Here is an 18,224-nt window from a genome sequence, read left to right as displayed (position 1 = left end):
ATGTTATGCAACTATGTGACGAATGCAAAAACCCTACATACTGATTCATTTAAAAATTGAAGGGCCTGGGGCCTGGTGGTGGCGCACCTGGCTGAGCTCATGTATTATAATGAGCAAGGACCCAGGTTCGAGCCCCCCCCCCCAGTCCCCACCTGCAGGGGGAAAGCTTTATGAGTCTCTATCCAATAAATAAAGACAAAAAAGTATAAAATCTAAAAAAAAAAAAGTTTAAAAAATTTTTGAGGGTGGGGGTATAGAATAATGGTTATGCAAAGAGACTTTCATGCCTGAGGCTCTCAAGTCCCAGGCTCAATCCCCCACACCCCCATAAGCCAGAGCTGAGCAGTGCTCTGGTTAAGAAAAAAAAACTAAAAAAAAATTTTTTTTAAATTGAAGGGACAAGAATATACACTTGTATTCATTTGTATTTTTTAAAAAGAGGCTCTGCAAAGATACCCAAGAAACAAATATAGTTACTTGCAGCAGTCTATTCCTTTTTGTAATGTGTATATTTATTTATTTATTTATTTATTTATTTATTTATTTATTATTGCCACAAGGGTTACTTCTGGGGCTCCGTGCTGGCACTATGAATCTGTTGCCCCCAATGGCCTTTTTTTCCTTCCTATTTTATTTGATAGGACAGAGAGAAATTGAGAGGTGGAGGAGAAAAAGAGAGAAAACTAGATTCCTGCAAATCTGCTTCATGGCTTGTGAAGCTTTTCCTCTATAAGTGGGGAACTGGGGGCTTGAACCCAGGTTCTTGCAAATGGTATTGTGCAGTCAATGAGGTATGCTACTGACTACTGCCCAGCCCTTTATTTGTAGTTTTTTTTTGAACATGTAAATGTCTGGCCTAGTCAAAATTCAATTTAATGAATTTTTTTCTTTTGAAAGTGTGGTATAGAAACAGCAAGAACATTAATTGATGGCTCTTTTCATGCTATTTTGAGTACTTAAATTCGATATTATTTTTTTTGTTTGTTTTTACTTTGATCTATAGTGGCACTGGAAATTGAACCTGATACCTCTGGTGTCTCAGCCATGGAAATCTGCTGCACTACTGTTATTGCTATTTCTCTGGCATTATATTTTCATTCCTTATAAATAAGCAAAGACATGCTAAGTTTTTTTCCTAGTCAAATACTCCTCCAGGTTGTTCTTATGCAATACTATCATCTAGTAGAAGTATCCAAAATTAAAATAACAGTTCATTTTTCTCCAAAAATGTATAAAATACTTTGTGTGGACATTGATATGGATTTTTAGTAATTAAGAAAATCAGTGTCACACAAAAGATAAGTTTATTACTTGTTTTTCTTTGTAAAGGTAAATGGAACCCGGAAATATTATTAAAGAAAAAAAAGAATTTAAAAAATGCTATCCAAAATGTTGCAATAATAATAATAATAATAATAATATGTTCATAAGGGAAAACACTAAGCAGAACTTTGGACTTTGGTGCATCAAAGAAAAGACCCTGGGGTTGAGGTGGGGGTTCAGGTCCTGGATCATGATGGCAAAGGAGGACATAGTAGGGGTTGAATCGTTATGTGGAAAACTGGGAAATGTTACACATGTACAAACTATTGTATTTTACTATCAACTGTAAACCATTACTCCCCCAATAAAGACATTTTTTAAAAAAAGATTCCTATAAGGAAAACATGAACAATACTGTAGCAAAAAAAAAAAAAGAACAATAAAATAAAAATCTGTTTGACCATCTTTAAAAAAAGTTCATGTCAACATACAAAGCATAGCAGTTTTTGCTCAGTTTTAATATTAAATGCATTTATGATATTCTGAAATTAGCGTTCAAGCAACAAAGTAAATACGTCACAGACCTCAGCAAACAAATCCTCAAAGCAAAAAGGTTAAGATTCTTACATTTTAACATTGGAATTTTTTTGTCTTACATGTTCAAATTGGGCAAACCAAGGCCATTGTGTTATTGAAGATATGAACATAATGCTCAGTAAAAGACTGGTACTAAGTGAAGTTGTCTTAGCACTGTGTTAGTGCACAATGGCAAGAACATGCTGAGTGTGGTGGGAAATGCTCACAAAGAAGAAAGTCAAGAATAAAAGGTATTTGTATCATTTGAGATCCCCCATTTCATGGCAGCCTGCTTTTTGAGGCTTTTGTCGTTTTTCTCAAAGTTAAATTAATCACACTCGGGAGTCAGGCGGTAGCACAGCGGGTTAAGTGCAGGTGGCGCAAAGCGCAAGGACTAGCATAAAGATCCCGGTTCTAGCCCCCGGCTCCCCACCTGCAGGGGAGTCGCTTCACAGGCAGTGAAGCAGGTCTGCAGGTGTCTGTCTTTCTCTCCCCCTCTGTCTTCCCCTCCTCTCTCCATTTCTCTCTGTCCTATCCAACAACGACGACAATAATAATAACTACAACAATAAAACAAGGGCAACAAAGAGAATAAATAAATAAAATAAATATTTTTTAAAAATCACACTCAGCTTTCACATTTTGAAACTATGTAACATCAAATCAAATGCTGCCTGGGTCCAGCCACTGGCAGATTTAAAAAAGAGACTCTTGTTGAATTCAGCAGTCCCAGAGTTTCCTTGTGTTCTGGTACTATCTCTGAGATATGGACTTGGCTGTTGTACAGATCGCACATTTTAATAGCTCTACTGTGGAGCCTCTCCCAGCAGGAGAAGCACGTAGGTCGGCGTGCCCGACTTTGGAGCTACCCTCCAACGGATACCAGTGGAAAAGAACAACTGGTGCCCAGATTTCCCCACCTGTCATTCTCAACAAAATAATATAACAGAGCTTACAGTGGGCCAACCTCTTGGGTCAGAGATGGTGCTGTGTCCAGATCAATTCACTCTTGGGATGACCTTCTGCTTGAAAGAGCATAAAGTGCTGGTTTCACAAGCTAGTCCAACAACAAGCTAAAGACAAGTGGCATGTGCCAAGAATGGCCTTATCCTTGCCCTGTTTGACAGGCAAAGGAGGGTTGTGCTTCAGTATCCAAACCTTCCTTTCTGGACTACAGAGTTCAGTACTAATGTATGCAGACAGGTGTGACTCCCCAACCCTTTTTAGTTTATCGAGAGAGAGAGAGAGAGAGAGAGAGAGAGAGAGAGAGAGAACGGGGAAAAAGAGAAAGAGATCATAGTTCCTCCACACAGTGTCTGAAACCCAGGGTCTCACACATTCAAGTCATGTGTTCTGTCCTCTAAGCCACCTCCCTGGCCACCTATCACTACATTTTATATGTTTACCTGAATCATATTTCTTTTCTTTCTTTCTTTCTTTCTTTCTTTTCTTTTTTTTTTTCCTTCAGGGTTATCCCTGGGACTCATTGCCTGCACTACAAATCTACTGCTCCCGGAGGCTATTTTTCTCTTTTTGTTGCTTTTGTTGTTTATCATTGTTGTTATTATTATTGTTGTCATTGCTGTTGTCGTTGTTGGATAGGACAGAGAGAAATGGAGAGAGGAGGGGAAGACAAAGAGGGGGAGAGAAAGACAGACACCTACAGACCTGCTTCGCCACCTGCGAAGCGACTCCCCTGCAGGTGGGGAACCAGGGGCTTGAATTGGGATCCTTAGCCGGTCCCTGAACTTTGCGCCACTGTGTGCTTAACCCGTTGTGCTACCGCCGAGCCCCTCCTGAACCATATTTATTAAACACCTAGTCACTGGAGAAAACAGGTACCTTTTTCTGCTCATTGTATCCACAAGCATAGTCTTAGCTTGTTGTTTCCCGGGGTAATATTTTTTAGCTTCTCAATTAATTCCGTTAATGTCTAATTTGTATCCAGCATGCATTGCATCATTTCAAAGAAGATCAAGTTAAGTAGATAAAATGACTTTGGAATGATGTCAGTGTAACAGAATAATTTGATATTTACTATAGTTTGAAATAATTTTATTAACGAATAAGGTAAAAAATGGAACAGAGTCTTTCTCAAAAGGACCGATAAAAGGAAAATCCAAGATGTGAATGTGGAAGAAAGCTGGCTACCAGGTGACAAAGAAAAATAGGATTAGAGAAGCAAGAACTTCTGAGTCTAATCAGAGAGTGTGAAGTGCTTAGTAACTCCTCCTCAGAAGCACACAGAATTCCAGTTGGATCCAGTTAAAGGCCTTAGAGGATAGGTCAGATGCCTCTTCCCAAAGTAATTAATTTATACGCTGTGAATAGCATGTTGGGTTTTGCTAAAACATCTCATGTGCACAATGAAAGGTTTATGATGTTATTCCTATTTGGAAGCATATCAGTAGAAGCCAAGAAGCCAAGCTTGGGGTGACCCAGAAGCAAACAATACTAATCCTGACCTTAGACACAGCCTGCCAGCCTCCAATATCTCCAAGGGTAGACAACCACAGAGTCATCAGGAAGGAGTGACTCCTGTCTCTGTCATCTCCCAGTGTCTGTTCAACAGTATGTGAGAAAATGCCTGCCTTCACAGTAGCATATTAGGAAAAAGAAGATGACATCCTTGTGACTAAACAACAGTCCTCTTGTCTGTGATATAATTCTGTATTCTCCCAACCCGTATTACAAGTCAAGTGTAACCAAGCTCAACATCAGTGGTGATGCAAAAGGGGAAAAAATAGGAGAAGCAAAAGGGATGGAGAAATAAAGCTTAGGAAAAAAGCAATAGATCACAATGTTGAAATAACACTGCACAGGCCAGGAGTGGCGTACCAGGTTAAGCTCATATATTATCGGGGCCAGGCGGTGGCACACCTGGTTATGCACACATACTACAGTGCGCAAGGATCTGAGTTCAAGCCCCTGGTCCCCACCTGAAGGGGGAAAGCTTCACAAGTGGTGATGCAGGTCTGCAGGTGCCTCTCTGTCTCTCTTCAGCACTCTTTCTCCCTCCCCTTACAATTTCTCTCTGTCTCTACTCAAAATAAATAAATAAAGATTTTAAAAAATTCTTTAAAAAGTTCATGTATTATCATGTGCAAAGACCAGGGCTCCAGGCATGGCTCCTCACCTGCAGAGGGGTTGCTTCACCAGTGATGAAGCAGGTCTGCAGGTGTCAATGTTTCTCTCTCCCTATTTTCCTCTTGCCCCTCAGTTTGTCTCTGTCCTAGTAAATAAAATAGAATGCAAAAAAAGGGGGGATGGGTGTCAGGGCCACTGGAGCAGTAGATTCATAGTACTGAGCATAGCCCCAACAGTAACCCTGCTGGCAATAAAAAAAAAAAAAGAAAGAAAGAAGGAAAGAAGGAAAGGAAGAAAAGAAAGAGAGAAACATAACACTGCAAAAAAAGGACCAGGAATTGAAGTAATTTCTGAGGATGAGCCAATTTTTAGGTCCCCCCCGCCCCTTGTGTAGGACTTCAGCTTGAATAATTTTATTGTTTGGGCCAGGGACTGGTATGGGAGGACTTAACCTTGAGTGATTGAGTCTTAATATTTCTAAAAATCTTAAAAGTTAAGGAAATACAGAGGAACTTCCTATTGTTGCCTGAACTCCTGACCACCTATAGTCTCGCTCTCTAAGACTATATTAGTGTGCCGAGCATCAATGTTGCTTGCTCTTGCAGAACACTGGTCTTAGGAATCTCAGACTCCAAACCTTGCCTTTCTCTCACTGGCTGTGTGATCTTGAGCAAGTCAGTTATCTTCTCTGAGCTGGGACACAGTTTCCCCATCTATAGAAATGAATGGAATAGTCTAGAAACTTCTATGGTCTTGTTCATTTTTTTTTCCCATTCATTCTTTTTTATTCAGAAGGGAAGAGGAAGACAGAGAGGGGCGGTACTTCGCAGTACCACTCTATCAACCATGGAGCTTCCCTGGTGCTATGAGTGACCTCTTGCGGTACCAGGGCTGTCCTCCTTGCACATGGCAAAGCACCGGTCATACCAGGTTAACATCCTACAATGATGTCCAGGCTTTTCAGAGATCAACTCCTACTTTGGGCTACATATAACCACAAAGGAATCCTACTAAAAGAGTTCCTTCCTTACTAAAGAAGTTAATGATTGTGGAAAAATCCTAACAATTTCTAATGTTCCAGGCCAATACTAAAAACTGAACTATAAACATTTGCCCCTTGTTGAGTCATACTGGTGGTTTGAAATTAAAAATTAAACAAAACAAAAAAGGTGCTTAATAGCCAATTGACTCAGTGCTTGCAGTTTACCAAATATTTTTGTTAATTAGTAATATGCTATTAATAATAGGAAGCAGTTTGAAAGAATATTTAACATGTTTCAGTATATTATTTCATATTTATAATTTAATATTTAACAGACACACTTAACCAACTTTTTTTGCCTCCAGGGTTATTGCTGTGGCTCAGTGCTTGCACTATGAATCCACTGCTCCTAGCAGCAATGTTTTCCATTTTTGTTGTTGCTATTGTTGGATAGGACAGCGAGAAGCTGAGAGAGGAGGGAAGATAGAGAGGGGGGAATATAGACACCTGCAGACCTGCTTTACTACCTGTGAAACGACTCTCCTGCAGGTTGGGGTCTGGGGGCTCGAACTAGGATCCTTGCACTTGTCCCTGTGCTTTGTATTATGTGCACTTAACCAGATGCATCACCGACTGGCCCCCTAACCTATATATTTTAGAGCTATCTTGAAATGCATAGTGTTTATCTCTAATATTCACCAAATGAGGAGATGACAAAGGGTATTAGTAGTCACTTTATGCCAGAATTAAACTGTTTTCAATTTGATGATGATGATGATGATAATGATGATGATGATGATGGCAGTGATGGCTGCAGTGTCTGGAGCTCAGCCATGTTTCACCTTTCCTGTAAATGACCCTTACTCCTAAACTAAGTTTGAGTCACAGACCCCCATGCCCTAGTGGGGTCATTGGTGGCATTCTGATTCGAGGTAGAAAAGGAACATTGAATAGAAGTGTCATCTTCTCAATTTTTATTTATTTATTTATTTATCATCATCTTTATTTTTGCCACTAGGGTTATCGCTAAGGCTCTCCAGGGACTCCAAAGTTTCCTATGTCCATTCTCCCTCCCTCCTTCCCTCCCTTCATTCCTTCCTTCCTTCCTTCCTTCCTTCCTTCCTTCCTTCTTTCCTTCGTTCGTTCGTTCCTTCCTTCCTTCTTTCTTTCTCCTTCCTTTCTCTATTTATTTATGTAGAGGGTGAGAGATAGAGATGGAGAGGGAGAAAGAAACAGGCAGAAAGAAAGATACCTATAACACTACCCCACCAATCATGAGGATTCTCTTCCTGCAGGTAGGGACCACGGGGTAACATGTATGGAAATGTGTGACCTATGGGGTGAGCCACCATCAGACCCCCTTGTTGACTTTTTTTAGAACACAAACCTTGCACAAATTAGGTATGACCAAATCTGATTATTCAAGACATACATGAACATCTACTCAAGTCTTTTTCTCTGGGGATTGAATTATTTCTATAAATCTAACTAACCCACTAAAAGCTGTGACTGATATGGTGAGGCACTACAAATCAACAAAAGTTAGAAATGAGGCATGAATAATAGAAGCCGCCCAGTCTTTCCATTTCTCATTCAATCCACCTTTTCTGTCCAATAGTTGGATTTGAATATTGGATTCAATCCTGCTGGCATCCATCCTTCCATCAATAAGGAATTTTAAAAGTAGGGAGTCAGGCAGTAGCACAGCAGGTTAAGTGCACTTGGCAAGAAGAGCAAGGAACAGTGTAAGGATACAGGTTTGAACCCCAGGCTCCCCACCTGCAGGGGAGTTGCTTAACAAGTGGTGAAGCAGGTCTGCAGGTGTCTTCTCTTTCTCTCTTCCTCTCTGTCTTCCCCTCCTCTCTCCATTTCTCTCTGTCCTATCCAACAATGACGACAGCAATAATAACTACAACAATAAAAACAACAAGGGCAATGAAAGGGAATAAATAAATAAATACATTTTTAAAAAAAAGGACAAAAAAGTAAAGGAGCGAGGAGATTATAGAAGAAGTACAGAAGACAAGGAAAGAGAATTATGTCTGATATTCAGAATCTGCAACAGTCCTTTTGATGACTTCAAGTGGCACAAATTCAGAAAGGAGTTTCCTTTAATTTTATCTACTTCCTCACTGGAAGGTCATCTCATGTGAAGAATGAGCTACCTTTTGCTACTCCCTTTTGTCTAAGGTCCTTCAGAAAGAAAGCAGAGGGTCTCTGAAATACCCAACCCAGGGAATTCGTATTGATCCAAACATAGATTTTTTTTTGCCTCCAGGGTTATTGCTGGGGCTCAGTGCTTGCACTATGAATCCACTGCTCCTGGAGGCTATTTTTTCTCTTTTGTTGCCCTTGTTGTTGCCATCGTTATTGTTATCATTGTTGTTGGATAGGACAGAGAGAGATCAAGAGAGGAGGAGAGGACAAGAGAGGGACAGAAAAAGACTCCTACAGACCTGCTTCCCAGCTTGTGAAGCGACACCCCTGCAGGTGGGGAGGCGGAGTCTGGAACCGGAATCTTTAAGCTGGTCCTTGTGCTTAGCACCATGTGTGTTTAACCTGCTGCACTACTGCCCGACCCCCCCCAAACATAGAATCTGTACTCAGCTTGTGGGAAAGGTGGCCAGGTATACTAAGGACCTTGGTGCTGGTATGACGTCTGCTCTATCCTAAGACTTCTAATACAAGACTGGCTTTAGGAAAGGATAAGTGACCAATGTCAACTCAGGGTTGCTGGCTTTTCTTCAGTGTCCAGAAAGGTGTTGCCCAAACTACATTTGAATCTCCTCTCCCACAGCAAATTTTTTTAAATTTATTTTTTATTTAGGAAAGGATAAATTAACAAAACCATAGGATAGGAGGGGTACAACTCCACACAATTCCCACCACCCAATCTCCATATCCCCTCCCCTCCCCTGATAGCTTTCCCATTCTCTATCCCTCTGGGAAAGAGAGAGGCAGACTGGGAGCAAAATTTTTGATTAGTGGGTAGTAATTCCATTTAAAGCCCTCAGTTAGAAATGAGACATAAGTAATAGAAGCAACCCAGTCTTTCCATTTCTCATTCAATTCACCTTTTCTGTCCAATGGTTGAATTTGAATATTGGATTCAATCCTGCTGGAATCTAGAATACTTGTGGACACAAATATTTGTCAAAATAGGTTCACATAAAACTGTTCTCCTTTATTTCTAATAAACCTGAATTTAGGGGGCCGCTATTTTTCTTTTTGAGTTTTGCTTTGCTTAACCCACCTACACTACAATTATATCCTTGGATCATTGGTTCCTCTGTGTGACTTTTTATTTTCCAAAGGAAATTTTAAATTCTGAAAAGAATTAATTTTCCATAATTTGGATGGGATGACAGAAATGTATCAAACCCTAAAATATCACCTGGTGCTTTCAAGAAAAACTGGACATTAAGGTTTATATTTCTTTGCTTCTTCATTTTCATACTAGGGATGCGTGTGCCTATCCTTAGAGCTGAAGATGGGATATATATATATATTTTTTTTTTCATTTGAAAAGTTAACCTTTTTAAATGTCAAGCAAAGAAGCCAACTTCAAAATGCAAGGCCCTCTTCCTGGGAGGGTGTAGGTGAAATTAAGGTATATTTCCCTTTCTAGAACTGTGTTATTTGAAAATTTGCTTTGGCACATTTTAAACATCAAAAATAATTCTTTCTCTTTCCCTTTTGTTACTTCTCCCAAGGACTTCTCTCTTTCTATTTTTATTCTCTATTGATGGAAGAGGACATCGTGTTTAAGGCTATTGTTGCTTTGTGACACTGTTGAGATATCGCCCCTGAGAACTTTGTAACAGTGCATCAACTTACTTGAATGTATTAATCTTTTGCCCTTTCGTTTTTAAAGAACAAATGAGGACTGAGCCAAGCCTTTGAAGAGAGAAAAGTGTCTGCAAAATTCTTGGTTAATCATAAAGAAAAAAACATATTTACCACAAATCTTACAGAACTAAAGTGAAATCTACTACTAGGGGGCCAGGTGGTGGTGCACATGTTAACATGCACAAGGGCCTGGGTTCAACCCCCCAGTTTCCACCTGCAGTGAAGCAGCAGGTGTCCCTCTGTTCCCCTCTCCCTCTCTTTCCTTAATTTCTCTCTTTCTATCATATAAAATAAATAAAATTGAAATAACCTGATAAATAAATAAACTACTAGTTGATGTCTATGTCTAGATTTTGAAATGGACTCCAATTGAATGACTGTCTGATTATAAGTATTGGGGGATAAATTGCCAATTGAACTTACCCATTCCTTGAATTTCTGAGTTAGCGTTCTACATGACAATAAAATAGTTGTTCCAGATTGTGAATGCCATTTTGGAAGGTACATTCTGATACTTGAAATGGGTCTGGGGGTGTAAGTATAAACAATATATACTCACCTGCCAGACTCTGAGCACCTCTAAGGGTGAGGGCAACAAATATGAATGACACCAAGCAAACTATTGCCTGAGAAGGGGGCGGGGGGGGCTGTACACATGATGAGGGCAGTTGATGTCAGAAGAAATACCGTAAATATAATCTTCCTCAAAAAATTCAGATGTATGAGTGTATGAATTCATACCACGTAACCTGCACAGTCAAGCTAGTACCCCTCTCAGTACCAATCTCTCCTCCCACTCCTATCCTACACAGAAGGATATCCCACCTTTATTTTCTCCTGAAATCAAACATAGAAGTTCAAGACTGCTGATCTAATGGGTGAGGAGTGGATACTACTAACTGGTATGTTGCCACTGGCAGGGGCAGACAGGAAAATAAGAATGGTCTTAATGTCCTCCCAAAGAAAACCTTTGATGGACAAAAGAGTGGTTGTATTTTTACTCTCACCCATCAAGCTGCCAGGCATCTTTAAATAGATCTTCTAGCCTAGGGACTTGTATGGAATAATTCATTTTAAAACCGAAGAAGTGGCAGAGAAGGGGAGCTGGTTCTTTCTTCTCTTTCTTTTCTTTCCTTTCTTTCTCCCCACCCTCTTTCTTGTCAGGCTAATAGGGAAAGACTCATTTTAATTCAGCTGTGTTAAATTTTTCCTTTTGGGTCTTTTAATGAACTTTAGCTAATTCAGAAAAGACTAGCAAAACCCCCTGGAGAAGAAAAGGAATAGGAAGCGGCATTGTAGATTGCTCTTTAATACCTTTCGGTCTCAGGGACATTAGCAGCATCTTTTAAAGATGCTGCACAGTGGGGGTTACACGAGGCTTTTAAATGTGACTGCCTAATTGAGAAGTCCAGTTCCTTCCATTTGCAACTCATAAACCAATCTGTTGTTCTGCCTTTTAGATGAGGGAGGAAAAAGCCGACCCCAACTCCCCAGCCCCATTGCGTTTTTTAGATAGGCTCAACCCAAAGCCCATTTCTCCCCTCTCCCTTTCACCAAATGGGTTTTATAAGGACATTCAGGTCCAAGTTGGCAAATTAAAAGTCCTGTCCCTTTCTTCTTGGGAAAAGAAGAGTGTGGGAAGGGTGGAGAAAGGAGGGGGGAGCGAGCCCAAAGACCCAGGGAGCTTTGTTTCAAATCCCTTGTCTCTCCCTGGAAGCAGAATAGCCACATTTCTCTTAATGTAGGCTGAAGTGCATCCAGGCATTCCCATAGCTCTCCCACCCCCCACCCAGCCCCTTTTGCCAAGGATGTGCGGGTCACTCTGATGGTATGCTGGTCCTTGCCAATCCAGCTCACTTCAGCCTAGCTCTCAGCAGCCTAAAGGGCAGCAAAAGCCACGTGGCCACTGTTCTCTGAGAGTGGGTTCAGGGGCAGGACTCTAGAAAGCAAAACCACCCCCCCCAGTCCTATGAACCCAGTAGAATGATTGCCAAAAGTGACATCCTGGGAATACTATGGAGCTGGGGAGACCTCGTGGGCTGCTGTCCCCGGACGGGCCAGGACCCAGACTGTCTGGAAAACAGGCAGGGCAAAGAGCAAGCTCACAATGGAAGGAGCTGAAGCGAAGGGGAAAAGGGGCGGGGTGGGAGTGGTAGAGAGCAAAAGAAAAGAAAAGCCACATGCCACCCAGGATGACTCCAGGTAGGGGAGAGGAGGTAATGGAGGAAGGACTTAGAGGAAACAAGTACCCAGACATGGCACTGCCAGTCTAGCTGGATTCTCTTTGGAATTAGATTATGTAAAAAGAAAGAGAGGGGAAATATATAGCCTGCCAGCTGTTCAAAGGCTTACAACCTTGCTTTTAATGTCTGGGTAAGTTGGTGAGGTGGGGCATCAGAAGAATTCCAAACATACCATCCCAGAGAAATTTTAATATGTTCTACAGTGTTATACATGAAGAGGAAATGACAGCTGATCACAGTGAGACAGGTCACAGAGATCTGGGCCCTGGAGCTCACCAGCCCTGCTTCCTCCTCTGCTCTAAGTGCTTCTCAATCCTTCCACCTGGCTCTCCATCCCTTCTGCTCTCATTGGCTCAACCTCCTCTCTGAACACAGTAGCTGTAACCCACAGTCAGGGGAAGAAGTGAAGATGGGCTCAAAGGCCACTGACCAAGAAGCCAAGGGCCAGCTAGGGTGAGTCAGGTATTCTGAGAAGTCAGTGGCATTTTAACCCAACCCTGAGGATAATCTTCTGGTAAAGACAAAGTCAAGGGCCCTGGTTGTGCTGTCTTCAGAGTTTTTGTTCTCCAGCAATCGACCAACAATAGACAATGAGAGATGGAATTATTTGAAACCAACATTGTGTGTGGTTCTCAGAGACCTGGGTTTGGGGAATAACTTCTTGCAACATCAACCCAGGGGCCTCTTGAATTTAGGGGAGTCCCAGAAATCATCATCAGTTTCTGTTCTGGGGGTGGGGCAAGTAAATGAGGAAAGATAGTGACTGCATCTTCCTCTGTTCAATTTTCTAATTCAATGATTCATCAAGTGTCCTTTGATGTCAGCTGCTGAGTAAATGAGTCACAGACATCCTGAATAGAGGCAGCAAGCACATAGTCCTTTCCAAAGGGTGCTCAAGGGAGCATAGAAAGGATCCATTGTCCCCTTCCCAGCCTTCTTTTCTCCAGGTGGAAAAGATCTGGACCAAGTCAGCTGTGATTGATGTGAAAAGCAAGATCCAGTGATAAAGGAATAAGAGGAACCCAATAGTCCTATAAATGGTAAGGATCTCCATCGATAAGACACAATCACTTTTAGAAAATATATACATCAACAGGAATTTTCAATAGCTCCTTAACAAAGAAGTCATTGATCAGTTTATCTTTGAGCATAATTCATTTAATTTGGGACCAGGTTCAATGCCCCAGTCTCCACCTGCAGGAAACAAGCTTCAGGAGTGGTAAAACAGTGCTGCAGGTATTTCTCTCCCTCTTCCCTTTCTCTCTAAATTTCTGCCTGTCCCTATCTGAAACAAATAAATAGAATATATTTTAAAACACCTCAGTAAAATAATAATTCATTTAATTTCCTAACTCTAACTGGAGGTAGCACACAAACTGAAAATTAGTGTGTGAGATACAATCTTCTTCACCTTTGAACTCACCAGAATTAGCATACTTTATTATAAGAACAAAGAAATGAACAATTAACCAGGAAGAATAATAATGCTTGAATTGTGAGTTCTGAAAATATAGTAAAAAATTCCAGCCACTATTAGTATCTATACTTCTAAGAAACTCAACACATTCTTTAAGGGCCCAAGAAAATAAATGAGTTGGGAATTGTTAAATGTATTGACAAACGATTTATTTCTCCCTTGGCAGTGTCATTGGTACTGGAATTACAATTGAAAGCTCAATAGGCATGTTTCCATCCGTGGGGGGTCAGCTGCTTGGTACACAGTCATCAAGAAGACTTCAGCCAGTTCTGCTTTTACCTGAACCAGAATGTATTTTGAAATAAATGATACAGTGCACTATGTTTTGAGTCTGAGCACTCCTGCTCTCATCTGATTACCTGCATGATAGTTTAAACAATTCTTTTGGCTTAGCTAAATGTTTCTTTAACAGCATTGATTAAAAATAGTACCATAAAATTGTATGGCAATACACTCCATGGTACCTTGACATGCTTTGCCAAATGGTGAGAATCTCTATGTTGTAAATTAACTCATTCAAAAATATGATTTTCACTCAGTAACACTCATTAGGCTAGTTATTAAGAGAAAATCAGAAAAGCTCTCCACAAACTACCTCCCCACTACACAGTAAAGATAGGTCAGGAGAGCCTCCAAATTTTACTTCCCAGAAGAACTCCTGAGAGAAAGATTAGCAGATACCCTGAATTTGATCAAAACACCACATTGAGAACACTGCTGAATTTGGATGTTGGCACCCACAGTCACCACTGCAATTCAGAGTTTCTGTGTTTTCAGACGCACCTGGCATTTAATGTTATGTAGTGAAGCAATTAACTAATGCCAGTCCCCTGTAACTGAAAGGCTCTAATTCTGGAAATGAAAAGTGACGTGTTTTGTAGCATCCAAGTCTATTAGCAATGACAATTACAAAGAACAGGACATGGATCTCCTGTCTTGCAAAACAACTTCCTTTCCTGCACATGATTCTTAGTGGAGAACGGAGTCTACCTCTTTCAAGCAGGTCTATCTGTGCTCTTCCATTACAATGAGCCTCAGTTACTGGGCTCGCTGAGTCATTAACATTCTATACACAATCAAACTTCCCGTCCCCCCAAGAAAGAGTTATGCCCAGCCCTCCTACAGCCCAATTGTTCATTCAAAGAGAGAGCTTGTCTGCAAGAGCTTAAAAGAAGCCTAGAAATACTCCTCAGGTATATGCAGGAGTTATTCCTACAGGTTCCCTTCTCTGTATTGGTGAGAGCATCTTTCCCCCGTCACCACTTGGATCCTGCAGCATCAGCCCATGCTGCAGAGACAAGCTGACTTCTAAAAATAACTTTTTGCAATAAGGCCAAGGCAATCAGCATGCATTTCCCTGGACTTTCTGCCCAATCAAAATCATATAGTAAACCCATCCTCCTCTCTCTGCAGTGCTCCTTGCTGCGCTCATGGGAGCAAAATCCTTGAACATTTGGGAGAAGAGTGCAAAGGATTTCTGCAAAGCATGACACAGAAAGCTAGAAATAAATGTTGCCTATTGTTTGAAGTCATTCTAAGCGCCCCGGCTGAGCCCTGGCAAGAGATCAGCAGCATACATAAGTAGCAATAAAAGTAAACAGTGCGCTCTTAAACTCGCAGACTTGCCCGCCTTAATAGTGCCCCCATTGTAAGTGGGATGAGAGCGGTGGGGAAGATACTGGGACTCCTAGAATCCATGTCGGAGAGTTGCTGCTTCTCAATCTCCTTGCACAGGGTCAAATATCAGAATCATTTAGAAGTTACATCTAAGTACTCAAAGAGTTTGAAAATAAAATTTCTGAAACCAAACCAGAAGAGATTGCCCAGCCTCTCTGCAAGGCGTCCCTGCTCTGTCAGCGACTTCAAAGCCCCTGTTCATTTAAAAAAAGAAAAAGAAAGAAAGAAAAGAAAGAAACAACGCTAGCATTCTACAGATTAATGCAAATTTAAGTGGCATTGTCTCTTTGTCTGAGAGGAGGATGAAACGCTCCGTTTGGAAAGCAATTTCCTAGGCAAGCCTTCAGCGCTTATTTTCCTGCTTACCTTGGGGGAAACGCAGGGCTCCTTTCTTCTCAGACTTTTCTGAGAGCTAGAAAGAGGTCCTGTTACTTCCAAATGCTTTTGTTCTTCTGTCCCTCTGTCACATGGCTTGCCTTTTATATTTGCAACACACAAAAGTTAGGACTGTTGTTTAAGCGACACAGGGAGAGAGAGGGAGAGACAGAGAGAGAGAGAGAGAGAGAGAGAGAGAGAGAGAGAGAGAGAGAGAGAGAGAGAATGTCAAATGGAAAAGTGCCATTGCAGTCATATATCAATCAGGCGTGCGGCCGCAGCAGCACGCTAGCAAATGGGAATGCCACGGAAATGTGAGGCGCTCCTTATCAGGGACTCAGAACGGCTGCCCACCGCTCGGCTTCCTTCCACGGAGCATCTTGCGGATGGGAACAGCATAGAAGAGCACAAACAAGGTTTCTTTCCATTTCTTTTCCTTTCCTTTCCTTTCCTTTCCTTTCCTTTCCTTTCCTTTCCTTTCCTTTCCTTTCCTTTCCTTTCCTTTCCTTTCCTTTCCTTTCCTTTCCTTTCCTTTCCTTTCCTTTCCTTTCCTTTCCTTTCCTTTCCTTTCCTTTCCTTTCCTTTCTTATTATGGAAATAATAATGGACTGGAATAATACTTTGGATTTTAATTATTTTGCAAGCATGTGGCTACCACAGAGAGATGGGCAGTTCCCATTAAAGACACAGTTTGGGAAATACAAAGATAGTGGCATTCTGTTTAGTGATCTGGCAGGCAACTGGGATGAAGTGGAAATTCGAAGTAAGAGAGAAGATGCGAATCAGCTACTTCACAGGCAGCGCAAAAAAAAAAAAAAAAGCTGCGCTATGTGTGGGTAGTGAGAGTTCTCCTTTTCTGAGCTATTCATCCATTAAATGATTTTTAACAGCATAGTCATGATTAAATCCACCATGTCACTTTAATAAGTGCCTTCATCTGCATCATTCAAAGGAAACCTTAGACCTGATTTAGAAATGGGAACATGTAGTTCTTGACTTTTTAAGATATATGAGTATGAAACTAGCAGGTAAGGCCAACCCAACTTATTACAACTAACAGGAAAAAAAAAAGGCAAAGGTAGCTATGTGTGTGGGCTGAGTGTCTGTCTACTAGCTGGATAAGACTGTTAAGAGCTGTGGGAACTCAAAAGGAAGTATTTCATAATTCATGCCCATAAAAACTTAAAATTAAGACAGAAAATCATAAGCATTTTTTTCCTATGGACAATACAAAAGAACCATTCAAGTAGATAAATATTTTAACGTCAGATGGACCCAGTCCCAAAGTATCTTTTAACATTGATAAAGAAATAAACAGAAACCATAAAAACATATTTCACAGAAGAGCAAATATACCATAAAGCTTAAAAAGAGATTTCTCTAGGGAACTCCATGTTTGGTGCAAGAAACTGTCACATTCAGCTGTATGACATTATTTATTATTCATAAAGAAATTGATAATCACATTAAAACTTTCCCACACAGATTTTACCCCAGTCACTCCATTTCCACTGTACCTCCACCTTTTAACTCCATAAGGAAAACTATCTACCTGGGAAGCTAGTCAATCACAAACATTCACCGACAAGGATAAGGCATAAATGACAAGTTCAAAAGCCTTGAAAGAAAACTTGGCACTCAGCCGATGATGATATTGGCTAAATGTCTTAAAAGGAGAAGATCAAAAAGCAAATGGAAATTGGGTCTTAAAAATGGAAATAATCTGAAAGGGGAAATCACTTGTAGCTGAGTAAGAGCCATGGAAATAGTCATGAACACATTTTCTGGCTAGTGCTGTGGGTCAGATTGGGAGGGAGGATAAAACTTTTGGTCATCAACATTTTCAAAGAGTGGACCTGGATTTCCATGCACCTTTTCATTTCTCCTAGTAAATAATCTTTTCTTTTTTTTTTTCAACATATGTTCACCATGCCACCCAGCTATCTTTTGCTTTTGAATTCTCAGAGTCACTCTATCTGCTCCGAAGTAATATGAAAAGGTGTGGTTCTTCCTGGATGGAATTTTCCAGCCTTCTACAATCTGCCCTCCCACAACGACCCTGGGTCCATGCTCCCAGAGGGATAGAGAATGGGAAAGCTATCAGGGGAGGGGATGGGATATGGAGATTGGGTGGTGGGAATTGTGTGGAGTTGTATCCCTCCTATCCTATGGTTTTGTTAATCTATCCTTTCTTAAATAAAAAAATAAATTAAAAAAAAAGAAAGTGTAAAGATTGCAAACACTTTGACTGCTTGGCCACAGAAGATGGGCTCTCTCCCAGATGGAGCCCCACTGTTTCCTCCAGCAGTTATTCTGTCAGGGGTGACAAAGAATACCATCTGCTGCCCCTTTCAAGAAGGAGCTTGTGTCTCTGCCCATTGGGCTCCAGAGGAAACCTTTCCTGAGATTATCAATAGGTATCTGGCAACACTGAGTCTTTTCATCACACCACCCTGGGTTTTTTAGAAAGGTCACGGTGCCACACAGATTATTGTACTCGCCATCAGTAATGATGTTGAAAAAGGAGGGTTTCCTTCAAATTTAAATTCCTCTCTATGCAGTATGGGAGAAGAAAAAAAACCAACTCATTTCCCAGGTGGGCTCAGCGAAAAGAGTTTGAAAAAGGAGATGTCTATAAGGTGGATGGGAAATGCTTCAAAGAGCCACTCCAGAGCCTTTTATTTATAGTCCTTCT

At 40.9% G+C, this 18,224-nt stretch overlaps 1 protein-coding gene across 1 annotated transcript in view; it reads right to left on the bottom strand.

Annotated features, from left to right (window-relative positions):
* The window catches only part of NDP (norrin cystine knot growth factor NDP), a 33,555-nt gene extending 17,716 nt beyond the window's left edge, over window positions 1-15,839 (bottom strand). The window contains exon 1 of the mRNA XM_007528223.3: window positions 15,521-15,839. The gene's annotated coding sequence lies outside the window, so the exon portion shown is untranslated. The remainder of the gene's footprint in view (window positions 1-15,520) is intronic.
* Window positions 15,840-18,224: the final 2,385 nt, after the last annotated feature.

This window comes from Erinaceus europaeus, chromosome X (assembly GCF_950295315.1).
Source record: "Erinaceus europaeus chromosome X, mEriEur2.1, whole genome shotgun sequence".
Lineage (NCBI taxonomy): Eukaryota > Metazoa > Chordata > Mammalia > Eulipotyphla > Erinaceidae > Erinaceus > Erinaceus europaeus.
This window is presented reverse-complemented; position numbering and strand designations above follow the sequence as displayed.